The sequence below is a fragment of the Cibotium barometz genome, chromosome 61, assembly GCF_041138505.1.
Source record: "Cibotium barometz isolate CiBa-2024 chromosome 61, ASM4113850v1, whole genome shotgun sequence".
In the NCBI taxonomy this organism is placed as follows: domain Eukaryota; kingdom Viridiplantae; phylum Streptophyta; class Polypodiopsida; order Cyatheales; family Cibotiaceae; genus Cibotium; species Cibotium barometz.
In genome coordinates this window covers 17,043,538-17,057,608 of record NC_141106.1, presented here as the reverse complement: position 1 = coordinate 17,057,608, position 14,071 = coordinate 17,043,538, and the positions used below count along the sequence as shown (strand labels likewise).

The 14,071-nt window shown below is 38.4% G+C and overlaps 1 pseudogene; it reads left to right on the top strand.

Annotated features, from left to right (window-relative positions):
- Positions 1–10,405: 10,405 nt before the first annotated feature.
- LOC147604613 (fatty acid elongase 3-like pseudogene) lies at positions 10,406–12,131 on the top strand (annotated as a pseudogene).
- Positions 12,132–14,071: the final 1,940 nt, after the last annotated feature.

Below are 14,071 nucleotides of genomic sequence, written 5' to 3'. Positions count from 1 at the left end.
CATTCTGTTCGGACAAATATGCTAAACGAGTACACTCAGCCATGAGTCATAGGAGTAGGGTCGTGAGGTGATGGCAAAGTCATAATGCTATAGACACAAAATTTTTGATAGTGAAAACTTCTCGATTTTTAGAATAGATAATCTATGGCGGTTTACAGTTTTATTGGTGTAGTGTTTTACAGTTTTGTTGGTGTAGTGTTTTACAACTATTTTTGGTCTCATTTGAAAGGTTTTTGAGTGGGTATGAGATTGTAAATAGGCCACGTGCAGAATTGACAAAGGATGGCAAAACAGACTGGCAGTACACATGTGGCTGTTTGCAGGCAATTGGGTGGTCGCATTAGCGACGTGCACAATGCAATGATGTCGTTGAGGTCTCGGGGTATCCCAAACCGGAGTAGATGTGACCAACTCATGAGGTTATCCTGGAGGGGGTGGGTAGGATAGTCAAAGAAAATGTGGGGGTGTGTGAAGGAGGCCTTGGAAAGAATTGGGGGAGGAGGGTGGAGAGAACAATACATCTTAGTGTCATTAGAGATGCCCTACATCTCCCCCGAATCGACCACCCATATGTGAGGCTAACCAATGCCATGAAGTTGATGAAGGGCACCTTCAGCGGCACGACCACAAAGAACGGATGTGAGACTAACCAATGCCACCAAGTTGATGAAGGGTACCTTCAGCACGGCACGACCACAAAGAATGGTGTGGAATGGCATAACATCACCCAAGAGGAGCTAGTGATGCCGGAAAGAGCCCTATCATATCTATTGACTACCAGGTGGACTGACAGGTTTAGCCATTGTAGCCTGTCCACATTGGCCCGAGTTCACCAAGGCACACCTATGAATTGGGCAAAGTATTTACACAAAGAGCTGCATGCAGTCTTCTCCAACCCTCAGGGAAAGCTCGTACCCGCAACACTCCTCATCAAAGTCCTTTACCACATTGCAGGGTGGGAAGAGCTTCCCAGGGCTGTCCAACTCAGTGGGTCGGACAGAGTACCCATATCTATGCCTCCACCCCCATCCTCTGCCCAACCACCACCGGTGAGTTTCCATCACCCCAAACCAAAAGGAAAAGAGCCCATTCCCCCATTGCCCAGCCAAGGCCCTACCCAAGAAGAGAAGGAGGTAGAAGGAGCAAAACAGAAGGTCATTGGGGAGGCACAGAAACATGCATTTTTTGAGAAAAATCTTTTTGAAACCTTGCCATTGGCAGGAACAACAGATTTCCCTCCTCACTACTCAGAGGCCCATCCTCTCCTCACTCCTCCCATTTCAACACTTTGGAGACCCTCTGCTGGGCAGGCATCTTCAGATCCAGTGAAGCCTATGTTGAGAGTGTCCCGCCTAACACATGGGGAAGTCCCAAACTTCCCCAAGGCTTCTGTCAAATGGCCTGTGAGCTCATAACACAAATGACAAATTGTATTTACCGCCAGCAAGAGGTTGTAGCAATGGCATAGCGAGAAATGTTGCTGGCAAAATCTCAAGAGAGGTAGACTGCTGATGATTTGTACACCTCTAACCTAAACAACCTCCATCTCCAGATGGTGATCATCGATGAGCAGGAGAAGCAGCTGCTATGGGCTATCTCCACAATGTTAGAGCTCCAACACCAGCTCACAAGAAGCCACACAAAGGGCCCACAACGACCTCTCTCTAGCCCAAGCCGTCGCCAAAGATTCCCAAAAATGAGCTACTGCTTTGCGGGAAGAAGCACTGCAGCGAGACTTCCAGCGCTGTCGGGAAATCACTAAGGAGACACTTTGTGAGAAAGAGGCCCAGCTTGATGCAGTAGAGGCAAAAGTAATGTAGCCCCCATAGACACCCTCTGCCCCCTCCTCTAGCGCCACAGACAGAAAGGTGGATGCTTTGATGGACATTGCAATGGAGCTCCCTGACCTCACCATCCCTCCACAAAAAACCCATTCCAGCTCCTCGACCTCAACTACTGGACGGTCCGACTCAACCTGTTGTGCAGCATAATATCTTCCTTGACCAGCCGATCTCCCGTACCACCTACGCCTATATTCTCACCAAACTCCTGTGCCTCGTTCCTCGAGCAATGACTTGTTGGTATAAAGTCTCTACTCCTCCTTTTGAAGATGCATGCATCACCAAGATCATTAAGGTTACTTTTGATACTCAACAAATTAAAAAGTATAGTAATATCAGTCGTCATACTTTCTCTTTTATCAAATTTGATGGTAAAAAGGAGGCTCGTCTTATGCTTTCATGGTTAAGTCAAGTGGATGATTGCTTTTCTAAGGAGACATTTTCAGAACAAGATAAGATAAAATATACTGCCAACCACATGGTTGATCGTACATCATTATGGGGAATGTTCTTTATAATAGCCATGACAAACCGACTACTTTTTGGGTGGAATTCCAATGCAAAGTGAAGTCAAGCTTTTTACCACCATAGTTTACTCTCAAAGCTCGTGGTGCATGGAACACTTTGACTATGTCTGACTGACGATGAGATGATATCCAAAAACACAAAGAAGTTTGGAAAACTCTACCTCAACTCTGTATTCTTGAAGAAGTACCTGAAGATATACTTCAATGTCGTTATGAACCTGGACTTGAAGAAACTATTCAAGCAACGATAAACATATTCAAGCCTACTTTACTTGATGAAGCTATTTCTTTAGCTCATAATACAGAACACAAAAGAGGTTTGGATAAGACTCCTCATCGATTCAATACTTCTTTATCAAAGAATCAGTAAATATTGGGCTTTAACAATAATCCATAACCTTTTCCTCGTCATTATGGTGCTACTATTGGATCACGTTCTTTTAATAGTTTCAATGCAAATATTTAGACTTAGATATTACTTAGTAATGCACACACAAATTCTAATCAAAATTTAAAGGCTAGTAATGATCAAAGTAATGTAACTCAACCCAAGCCTATTACTAGCCTTATCAATGTTGAAAGGATTCCAAATATTGCAAAGAAACCTCACCAAAAATGCTACAAGTGCAACTAACCAGGCCACTTTGCCTTATCAATGTTGAAAGGATTCCAAACCATCAGCTACTAAGCTTCACAATATCGAAAAGATACCTAACGATGGTTACTATGCTCTAGATTGGTCCGAAGGTATGCTATATGATGATGGTAATTCTCAACCAAAGCGATGTGCAAGGTAATCCTATTTCATTTTATTCATTTCTTAAAATTAATGGTCATGATATTACTCTATTGCATGATGATGGTAATACACATGATTTTATTTCTAAGCATGTTGTTAAGAAATTAGAGGTTAAATCTACATTCCAAGGTACATGTTATAATGGTACTAAGGAAATTAGGAAATTAGAAATTGTTATTGGCCCTTATAAAGAGAAAACAAATTTCTTGATTGCACCTCTGCACACTAGTGATATCATCTTAGGCATGCATGCCCTCTCATCATCAATTTAATCCTCAAATTGACTATGATACACACACACACACATATAATGTGGATCACATACCAAAATTAAACTCTAACTTTTCACAATGATATCACACATGAACTCTATCCATTGTTATCACACACTCAACCAAAATGTGTATTAAGGAAACGAGATAAAGCTTATATAATTTATGTGAACAAAATTGAAGCGACTGACACATAGTCAATAAGTTTTTCTTTATCAATTCAAAGACTCTTTTACAGATGACCTAGGACTACCTCCATCTTGCCTAGAAGATCATACGATTGAGATTCTTTCTGGTAGTGAACCACCTCATAAGGCTCCTTATAGACAAAATCAAGTTCAACAAAAAAGAAATTCAAGAACTCCTAGACCATGGACTCCTCATATGACCTAGTAGTTCCCCTTTTGGTGCTCTAGTACTCTTAGTCTAGAAAAAGAACAAAACCTATCACATGTGCATCGACTATAAAGCTTTGAATAAGATAACTATTCAAAATAGGTATCATATTCCTTATGTTGATGGCTTGTAGATAAGCTCCATGGTGCATGCATCTTGGTAAGATAGATTTGAAATCTAGATATCATCAATTTCGTATACATACTAAAAAATCCTTTGACATGCTTCAACATATTTTGACACATACCACAATCCTTCAATTACTTGATTTTTCTAGACCTTTCTTCCTTGTAGTCATCGCTGATCCCAGTGGATCTGATATTAGTGCAATATGGTCATCCTCTTGCATATGGAATTCGTAAGCTCAAACCCTCTAAAACTAAGTACAACACTTATGACAAATAAATTTTTGATGTGCTACTGTCCATGCACTTCCGTATGTGAAACATTATTTAATGGGTTCCAAATTTCTCATTAAAGTGGATCAACAAAGTATATGACATCTACTTTTCCAACCTTTGATATTTGATTGTCACATTAAATAGGCATTGTTTATTCAAAGTTTCCATCATCTCATTCAATATCAACTTGGAAAGAAAAATGTTGTATAGCGGATACATTTTTTTAAGCAGATGCCCTACCATTGCAAATATTTCTGTTCTTAATATGTATTCCTTTGACGCTATGTATGATACATATGAGAATGATCTCGACTTTCATGATGCATGGTTAAAAGTGCATTCTAATAGCTATTTTCCTTATGATAATTATTCATACCATGATGGATTTCTTTTCTTTGAAAAGAGTTTATGTATAACTCTTCCATTTAGATAACTGCTTCTAGAAGAATTACATAATCCTCTTCACATTGGTCATAGAGGAAAAATTACTACTTTAAAAGTAGTAATAAATGATTTTTTATTAGCCTAGCATAAAAAATGATGTTTCTAACTTTGTTTTCGAATGCCTTGTTTGTCAAGGAGTTAAGCGACATCATGGAAAATAGCATGGCTTACTCATGCCATTGCTTATTCTTAATGGTAATTGGGGAGAAATATCTATGGATTTCATTACTAGTTTACCTATTACTTCTACACGAAATGACATGCTTTGGACTATTGTTGATAGATTTAGTAAGCAAGCATATTTCATTCTATGCAAAAAGACATTATCTGTTTCACAAGCTGCACATCTTTTCATTAAACATGTCTTTACACATCATGATCTACTTAAAGTTATTGTATCTGATCATGATTCTAGATTTTGTAAATCGTTTTTGGATTAATTTATTATCAAATATTGGATCTAAAATTGATTGCACATCTGCTTTTCATTGTAAAAGTAATGGCTAGACCGAGAAAACTAATAGCACCATTCTAGATTTGTTATGCTCCTACATATTTCAACACCAGGTACTTGAGACCAACTTCTTCATTTTGCTACAATTTGATTACAATAATATATCACATTCTGGTATTGGGAAAGCTCCTTTTGAAGTCATGTATGGTAAGAAATTAATGGCACTTGCTTCTCAACTTTCATATATTGTCCCTGTAGTAGTCGATGATTTCACTAGAGACCATACATGTATACTTCATCAAGTACATGAAGCTATAGCTAAATCCCAAACACAATATCAAAACCAAGCTAATAAGAAATGTAAAGCAATCACTTTCAAGAAGGTGATTAAATGTTTGGCTTCAGTAGAAAAAAGAAGACTCAAAAGTGTAGAGAGACACCTAGCAGTTAAATTAGCCCCTAGATTTTATGGCCCATTCAAGATTGTAACAAAAATTAATGACAATGCTTACCGTTTAGATATTCCATCACATTAGTATATTCATAACTCTTTCCACATTAGTCTTTTAAGACCATTTAGAGACCCTACTCTAACCTATCTAGTCTATGATGACCCTCCATTATTAGACAAAGATTTTGAGATCATCGAGCTAAAAACTATTCTAGACCATGAACAGACAACAACAAGAAAAAGTAATATTTATCACGTACTTAGTCAAATATAAAGGCCACCAAATTGAAGAATCTCAATGGCTACCAGATCTATGCCCTTATTGTCTATCCATCCTCGATTGCATCTCATGTTCATACTAGCCCATGATGATTAGTTATGATTTTGTGATAATTGTTGAGGATAGTTGCTTGTCATCCTTGGGGCATGTATGAAGAGTTAATTTATGGAATTATATATTTTCATGTTTCCCACATGTTTCCCATTATCTATAAATTCTCCTATATGGCTTAAAATTAGGACACCTTTCTAAATCCAAGCGATCATAGCTTATTTTATGCGTACGTGGGTGACTTCATTCATGCATGGGAATATTGGTTGCATCGTCTTGATATTATGATTTTCGTATGGTTATTTATATTTTTGATCAATTAATTTATTAATTAATTGTAATAGTCAATATAAGTATAGATCCTTGGATTGGATAATGGAGACGAGTTGGTTGTGGGTCAAGAAGATTTTGAGACACTCGATTTTGGTCAGCGAATACTATTTGATTATGTGACAGTGCTTGCCATTATTTCATTTTGGACATCATCCATATTTATTATCGATGTATATTTTTATTGGGACATGTGAAAGCTTCCTTGTGCGTATTTGATTTTACAAGAGATGTAAGGTTCAAGGTTTACACCTATTTTTAAGAAGGTTGCCTCACCCAACATGCTACAAGTGCAACAAACTAAGCCACTTTGCTTCTCAATATTGGAAGACTACCAAACCATGAGTTGCTCAACTTCACAACATCGAAGAGGTACATAACAACAATGGTGATTATGCTCCAGATTGGTCCAAAGATACGCTACATGTTGATTGTAATTTGACCAAGCAATGTTGATTGTAATCTGACCAAGCAATGTGCCAGGTAATCCTATTTCATTTATTCATTGCTTAAAATGATGGGTAAAATTTAGAGGCCCTCTTCCAGCCTATCTAGCTCTATCATGACTCTCCATTATTAGACAAAGATTATGAGATCATCAAACCAAAAATTATTATAGATCATAAGCAAACAACAACAACAAAAGGTAATATTTATCACAATTATTTAGTCAAGGATAAAGGGCACCCCATCAAAGAATCTCAATGGCTACCTGATTATGCCCTCGCTCGCTACCTATCCCTCCTTGATTTGCCCATGATGACTATTTATGATTTTTTGACAAATTGAGAACATTTGCTTGTCACCCTTAGGAGTTAATTCATGGAATTTATATTCCCATGTTTCCCATTATTTATGGATTCTCCTAAACAGGTTTAGATTGAGATGCCTTTCTAAATCTTGCAAATCATAGCTTACTTTACGAGTATGTGGTTGATTCTATATGTGTGGAAGTATTGTTGCATCGTCTTGATATTATGTTTTTTGTAAGATAATTTATACTTTTAATCAATTAATTTATTTATTGATTAAAATAGTTGGTGTAAGTGCAGATCCTTGGATTGAATAATGGAGGCGAGCTCGTGGTGGTGGTCACAAAGATTTTGAGACAGTTGATTTTGGGTGTCGGTAAATATTATTTGATTTTTGTGACAATGCATGCCATTATTTCATTTTGGGTGTCGTCCATATTTATTATCGATGTATATATTTATTGTTGGGACATGTGAAAGCTCCCTTGTGCATATTTAATTTTACAAGAGATGTACACATTTATAAGGTTCAAGGTTTACACCTATTTTTAAGTAGATTGCAAGCTATTTTTGAAGAAGTTGACATATTTGTAAAAGTGGATACTATTTTAAGCCCCACGAGTTATTTCAAGTAATATGATTTTAATACACCAAGAGAAAGTGTGGACTCACTCTTGTGTGAGGGTAAATTGGACCCAATCTTGTGTTATGTGCAATTTCCTATTCTATGCTTTGTAGTAAATACTTTGCAATTAATGTTATCTATGATACCACTATTCGAGGGGGAAAAGGACCCACTAAAATAATTGCAAAGTACTACAAAGCATAAAATAGAAAATTGCACATAACATAAGATTGGGTCTAATTTGCCTCCACACAAGAGTGAGCACATGTTTCCTCTTAGTGTATTTAAATCATAGCACTTGAAATAACTTGTGGGGCTCAAAATAGTGTCCACTTTTACAAATATGTCGACTTCTTCACAAATAGCGTGCTTTATTGGATGTGCAAGCCAATCTACTTATACATGGCACAAATAAAGATAATATATCATTCCTTATAATATAAGGAATAACAAAGCATTCTCCATTATTGCATTAGCTTTGATGAAAATGGATTCCATACATGGCAAAGAAAGATAATATATCATTTAATGAGAGAAAATATATGAAATGTAGCAAATGGAAAGGAAAGAAAGCCAAACACTAGAGAGCGGTCAAAATTGCATGAGCTACAAGGGATGATAAAGAATTCTTCATTATTATTAGCTTTGAGTGACAATTATATACATCATATTTCAGATCTTCAATCATCTTTTCATGCATGGGAGAAGCTTGAAAAGCTATTTGGGCAAAGGGAAAGAATTCAAAGAAGGCATTGAATTTTGAATTCTTTGAAGTAAAAACGAAACCACATGATGCCATTCATATTAATCATATGAAAAGCCTCATGAACCAACTATTAGCCATTGGTGTACCAGTGTTTTTTATGATGATCTCATAACCATGCTACTCAAGCGCATGCATGATGACATCTATGGGCAACATTGTTATTACTTTGAAGAACATTCCATATCCAACATTGGAAGGGGTAATTACCTCACTCCAAGAAGAAGAGAGAAAGTTCTAGAGTAAGCAAGAAGGGGAGATTTCAACTCACCATACTTCTCCAACAAAAGCTTCCACAAAGGGCCTAACAAAGGTCCATTCAAAGTAAAGGGCAAGCTTAATTGCAACTACTATGACAAGAGCAATCACTTGAGAAGGATTGCTTCTTCAAAAAGAAGACTCAAGTCAACTTTGCAAGTAATGAGAGGAAGAAGGGGAGCTTGTCTCAACCTCAACGAAAAAGGTAAACCTTACTCAAGAATGATTGGGAATTCTAAAGCACCAAAGGCCTTTAGCCCGCCTCCAACCCTGCTTGTAAAAAGCATCACCCATTATTAAATGGTGAAAATTTATGTATCAAAATAGGTTAAATCCCTATGTTAGAGGGATGGATGTATTTCAAGTATTACACATTAAATGGAGGAGCCATTTAGCCAAAGGTGTAAGAGCCCAAATGACCTTAGAGTCAATCATGTATTGTAAAAGAAAGTGTTAAAATAAAAGCCTTGGAATCTACCTAAGAATCTTTACAAATGCAAGTGGGAGATGGTACAAAACAACCCACTATGAATCTAGCAAATGTCTAATTGATTTCTTATTGTACTCCCTAAAATATTAATTACGCACTTTGGATTCCCAACCATGATTGTACATCCTTTAAGTTTCTTTTTTATTGGGGGCATCCCATTTTTCTACTCTTAGCACCATTAAAGGGTGCAATGATCTTGACTTTAATGTGGTTCACTTGGAGATGATTTTTCCACATCTTCATGATATTTCTCATGTGCACCTTGCAAGTCCTTTTTAGTTCCATGTATCTATAGGAGTTTTTCCTTTCATTTTCATGCAAGTGTTGTTAGTCCATGGATCTTCTATGTAACTTTGTTTTGGAGTCAAGCCATAAGTGGCTATAGAACTTTGTCCCCCACTCCCATTTTCAATATTACCTTGATATGTTTTCATGTGGAAGTATCTACTTGATTAGTCCTTTATGCATCTTTCTACTTGTGGGCTCAAGTGCATGGTTGTATGCTAAGGGTGCCTAGTTTGGGTTGGCTAGGCAACCTTTTGTAACCCCAAAAACATGCATTTTTTCACATTGAATGGCTAATCGCCTAGTTAGCCAAGGAATTTCACTTTGAAGTCTTCTAACGAAACATAACATATGCCTTGGGGCACCTTAAAATAAAGTTTTATAAAAAAAATAAAACATTTTAAAGCCTTGTTTCTTGGTGTATAAATTCATTATATATGCTTTGTCCTGAATTTGGACATGTGGATAATATGCTCTTAAAATTGCTATATATATTAAAAATATTTTTTAAGAGTTTAATAGTATGAAAAAATGCATCTTATTTTGTACACTTCTCAAGCACTAAAATTAATGATAAAGTGATAGAAGGCTAGGGGTAGTCAATATAATGTGGTTTACAAAATTAAGGGTATTTGTCATGAGAGAAAGTGAGGGCTTTTTTTGAACAAGCTACACACCAAGTGCACATACCAAACTTCCAAGTTTTAATACGAAACCCATTTAATTTATAAGATGTAAGGAGTGAAGACTCTTCTATTTTTGAATTTACTTTTGTCATCAGAATATGAAAATAGCTCTATTATGCAGAGCTAGACTTTAAATTTGAACTAGTGGGCTGACACGTGCGTTGCACGTCTTTTCAAACCGCCAAATTCAAATGTTACCCTGACCTCGTCAAGTGTCCTTGCTGTTTCTGGAACGTCCGAAGTGTTGCCACGGGGAAGCTTTGTGAAAGTCTTCCTTTATATACTAAATATACGGAGATATAGAGGAGAGAAGAGAGGCACTATTTTAGTTGTTGACTTGAATAATCAAATGTATGCATATTGCTAGGTTATAGAGGAAAGTGGCTTTGGAAAGTGTGAACAATCATTGATAAAAGAGGTGGTAAGGTGTTGGGAAGGTATGAAGGATTGGATATTCGTTGGGTGATGGAGCCATTTTGAGGATATTCTACCGAGGGAGGGATGATTAAAGCTAAGCAAGGCGCACAAGGAAAGCGTGTTAGGGGGCAGCGGGCGGCGGACCGCCGAGGCGCCGACCACAGCAGAGGAGGCGATTTGGCGGCTGCTCGTCCTCTTCTTCTTTATCTGCCCGCGCTGCCTCAGCCCCCAACCCTCCCTCCATGAGAAGAAGCCGCTGATGACGCCGCCCCTCAGCCTCCGCTACTGGGCCGCCGACCACCCCGCCGTGGCCACCTTCCGCTGGGACAACAGCGTTCTTGGCGCCTCCTGGCCCTTCCTCTTCTTGGCCCTCCTCTCCTACTTCTTGCTCATCATCTTCCTGCGCTTTCTCCTCCTCTTCAAGCGCACGCCTCTGCCGTTGGGCCCCTTCCCTGCGCTCTACAATCTGTCCTTGCTGCTGGGCTCCTGCTGCATGTTTGTGGGCTGCTTGCTGGCGGCGCAAGTGGAGATCCAAGAAACGCGCTGGTTCTGGCGCCGCTCTAAGACGACGGTGGAGTGGATGCTCTGCTTCCCGTTGGGGACGCGCCCCGTCGGCCGCGTCTTCTTCTGGTCGTACGTCTTCTATCTCTCCAAATACTACGAGTTTCTGGACAACGTGATCATCATCCTGCAGAAGAGGCCCTTGGGCGTCGGCCGCACCCTGAAGCAAGCGCTTGTAGTCATGACCTGTTTCCTATGGCTGGAGTTCTCCCAATCTCTGCAGATCTTGGCCATCCTCGCCGACACCGGCCTCTACATGGTGGTCTACCTCCACCTGTTTCTGGCCAGCATCGCCAAAGCGCCGCCCCGGCAGCGCTTGGTGAAACACTGCCGTATCGCCCAGTTTTCCTTCATGGTCTTCGCGTCTGCTGGCCTCCTCCGCCTCCATTTCAGGCGCGAGGGCTGCAACGGCATGGGATCGTGGGCCGTCACCGCCCTCCTCAACGCCAGCATTCTGCCTCTCTTGCTCCGGCCGGCCACACAGGGACAACAGAGTGAACCCAAAAGCAGAAGCCATGGTGAGCGCGTGGGACATTTGCAGCCAACGTGATCCTCATTACTCCCAACACTTCTTTTTTTTGTGGAATGTCAAGCATCCCTCTTCATCTTCATTGGAGACTACTTCATCTCCATTGGAGACTAATAAATAGGATGTATTACCCTCTATGGCCATCTCAGTTGCAATGCACCCATGATGACTTTGAGAATGCAACTTTTTAATCTCGAGCTACATGTCATTGGTAGCATAATATTATACTAGTTCTTCACTCGTGCGTTACTGCGGCATTGCCCCAACCCCTTTGCCCCAACCCCTGAACAATCTGTCCCTTTGTAACCCTTGCCACATGATCATATGAGGAGCAACGGAGAGAGAGTGACACGTGGCAGGGGAAAACTTGTGCCTAATTTCATGTTGTGCTTTTGAATCACATGCCAACGACGCCCAACCGTATGCCTATCCATAAATGCGCCATTGAGTATTGCGCATCTATATGAAGGTACTTGTCCTAGTTTGGTTTCTCTCAATATGATTTATTGCTTCTAAAAATCTCCTTTCCTTCTGTTATGGGCCACTAAATCTACATGCTCATTAAGACATGAGTGCTCTTTTATTGCCATATGTTTTAATAAAATCTATATAGCCATACTACTTGGAATCTTTTGAAAATGCATCATATCATAATGATTGTGCAAATCAACATGTTAAAATCTAGATTAGAGTGCGCCTAAAGCTAAATGCCAACAAGCTTATTGTTTCCTACAATCTTTTCTAGTAATGTAAGTTTTGCCACAATGATATGAATAAAATAGTACAAAGCATCTCTTTCCTAAAAGAAACCCTATTTTCTCAACAATAGCTTGTGTCTCTTGATCATTACACATTTGCCATCAAAAGCTTGTGTAGTGCTAGTATGAATAGGTAGAGTCAAAAAAAAAATATGAAACTTTTGAAAGTGAGGTTATTATTGTCTTTTAGCAGTGACCTTATAGTTAAAGAGAGAGAGTTTGTTTCAATATGAAATGTGTAATTGGGCATTGTATGTTGCATTGCATTCGAATTTGCACAACTAATGCTATTATGCATGTGCACTGAAGACTTTAATTAAAGCAAGGTGCTATTGATTTTTAAAATAAATCCCCTTGTATAAGAATAATAACATGCTTGGGTGATCCTTCTAATTAGGATATTGTATAGTATGGTAAACAACTTAGCTCAATTTGATTTACATTCTTAGACAAAAAATTGAAAGAGGTATTCACAATACATTTTAGTGGTACAGAAAAGATTGTGTAGTCATTCATACAAAACTATATGATACATTATCTTATAGAAAAACCTGGTTCACTTTCTTAGAGAAGAGGTATTCACAATACATTGTAGGGGTTTTGTAGTCATATAGAACTATATAATATCTAGTCTCACCTCTTATTAAGATTGATAATCTTATATTTTTATATAAACAAAGTTTGTCAACTTGTATCGTCAAAATTACCATTGGTAGCTACCCTAATAGACTTCGTATCATTTGATAGGGGATTTTAGGATATTATAATAGCCAAAACCCTAGGTCTAATGTTTTTCTTTAGCCAAGTTTTCTATATTTTACCCCCCCGAAAAAGTTTGGTGATCATCACTTTCACATGCACCAATATCATCAACCTTGGTCCCCTTTCTTTGGCACACCTTTGACAAAGTAAGTCTTGTCATTTTTTTATATAGGAGCAACATCAATAGCTTCATAGCAAGGTTCAATAACATGGATACACTTATGTGGTAACTCTTACACCATCTTCTACATTAGCATCGTCAAAATGTTTGTCATCACCCATCACAAAATCTTCATTGATCAAAGATTTGCTAGTGATTTTATGAAGAACATGTTTAAAATTTTGTGCTTTTTTAAAAATGAGAAGAGGCATTTTCCATAGGTGCTCTACCTAAGTGCTTAATGCTAAAATTAGATGTTTCCTTTACACATCCCTACTACATCTGTAAGCAGGGCCTAGTCACTAGTCATGCCTATGCTAACAAAGTTCGTTAAATGTCAATAGCAAGGGGGAGTACTATGGTCCCCACCTTGCTCTTGAGGATATGGTGTTACATATGCTTGAGATTCATGCTAGAGAGCACAAAACAACCATTTTCGTACAAGTTCTAATGGCCATTATGTATGTAGCACATAGTTGGTTTTTTTAATACCTCCCACCAATTGAGGGGAGAGTTAAAATTTAGCTTAGTTAGCAGCACCAAATTGTATGATATTGAATAAAGGTTCATTATCAAAGATAATTAGTGGATAAAAAAGAGGCAAAAAAGCTAAAATTGGCATTTGGTACCATATAAGTGATCGGAGATATTCAAGGAGAGGTGGAGATAATCCAGGAAAGTATTAGAGGGGGCATATCAGATTGAGGCAATTAGGGAGAAATTTGTGCATCTATGTGTTCTTATGTTAAAGCTATAAAATCAAATACATGGAGCAATTC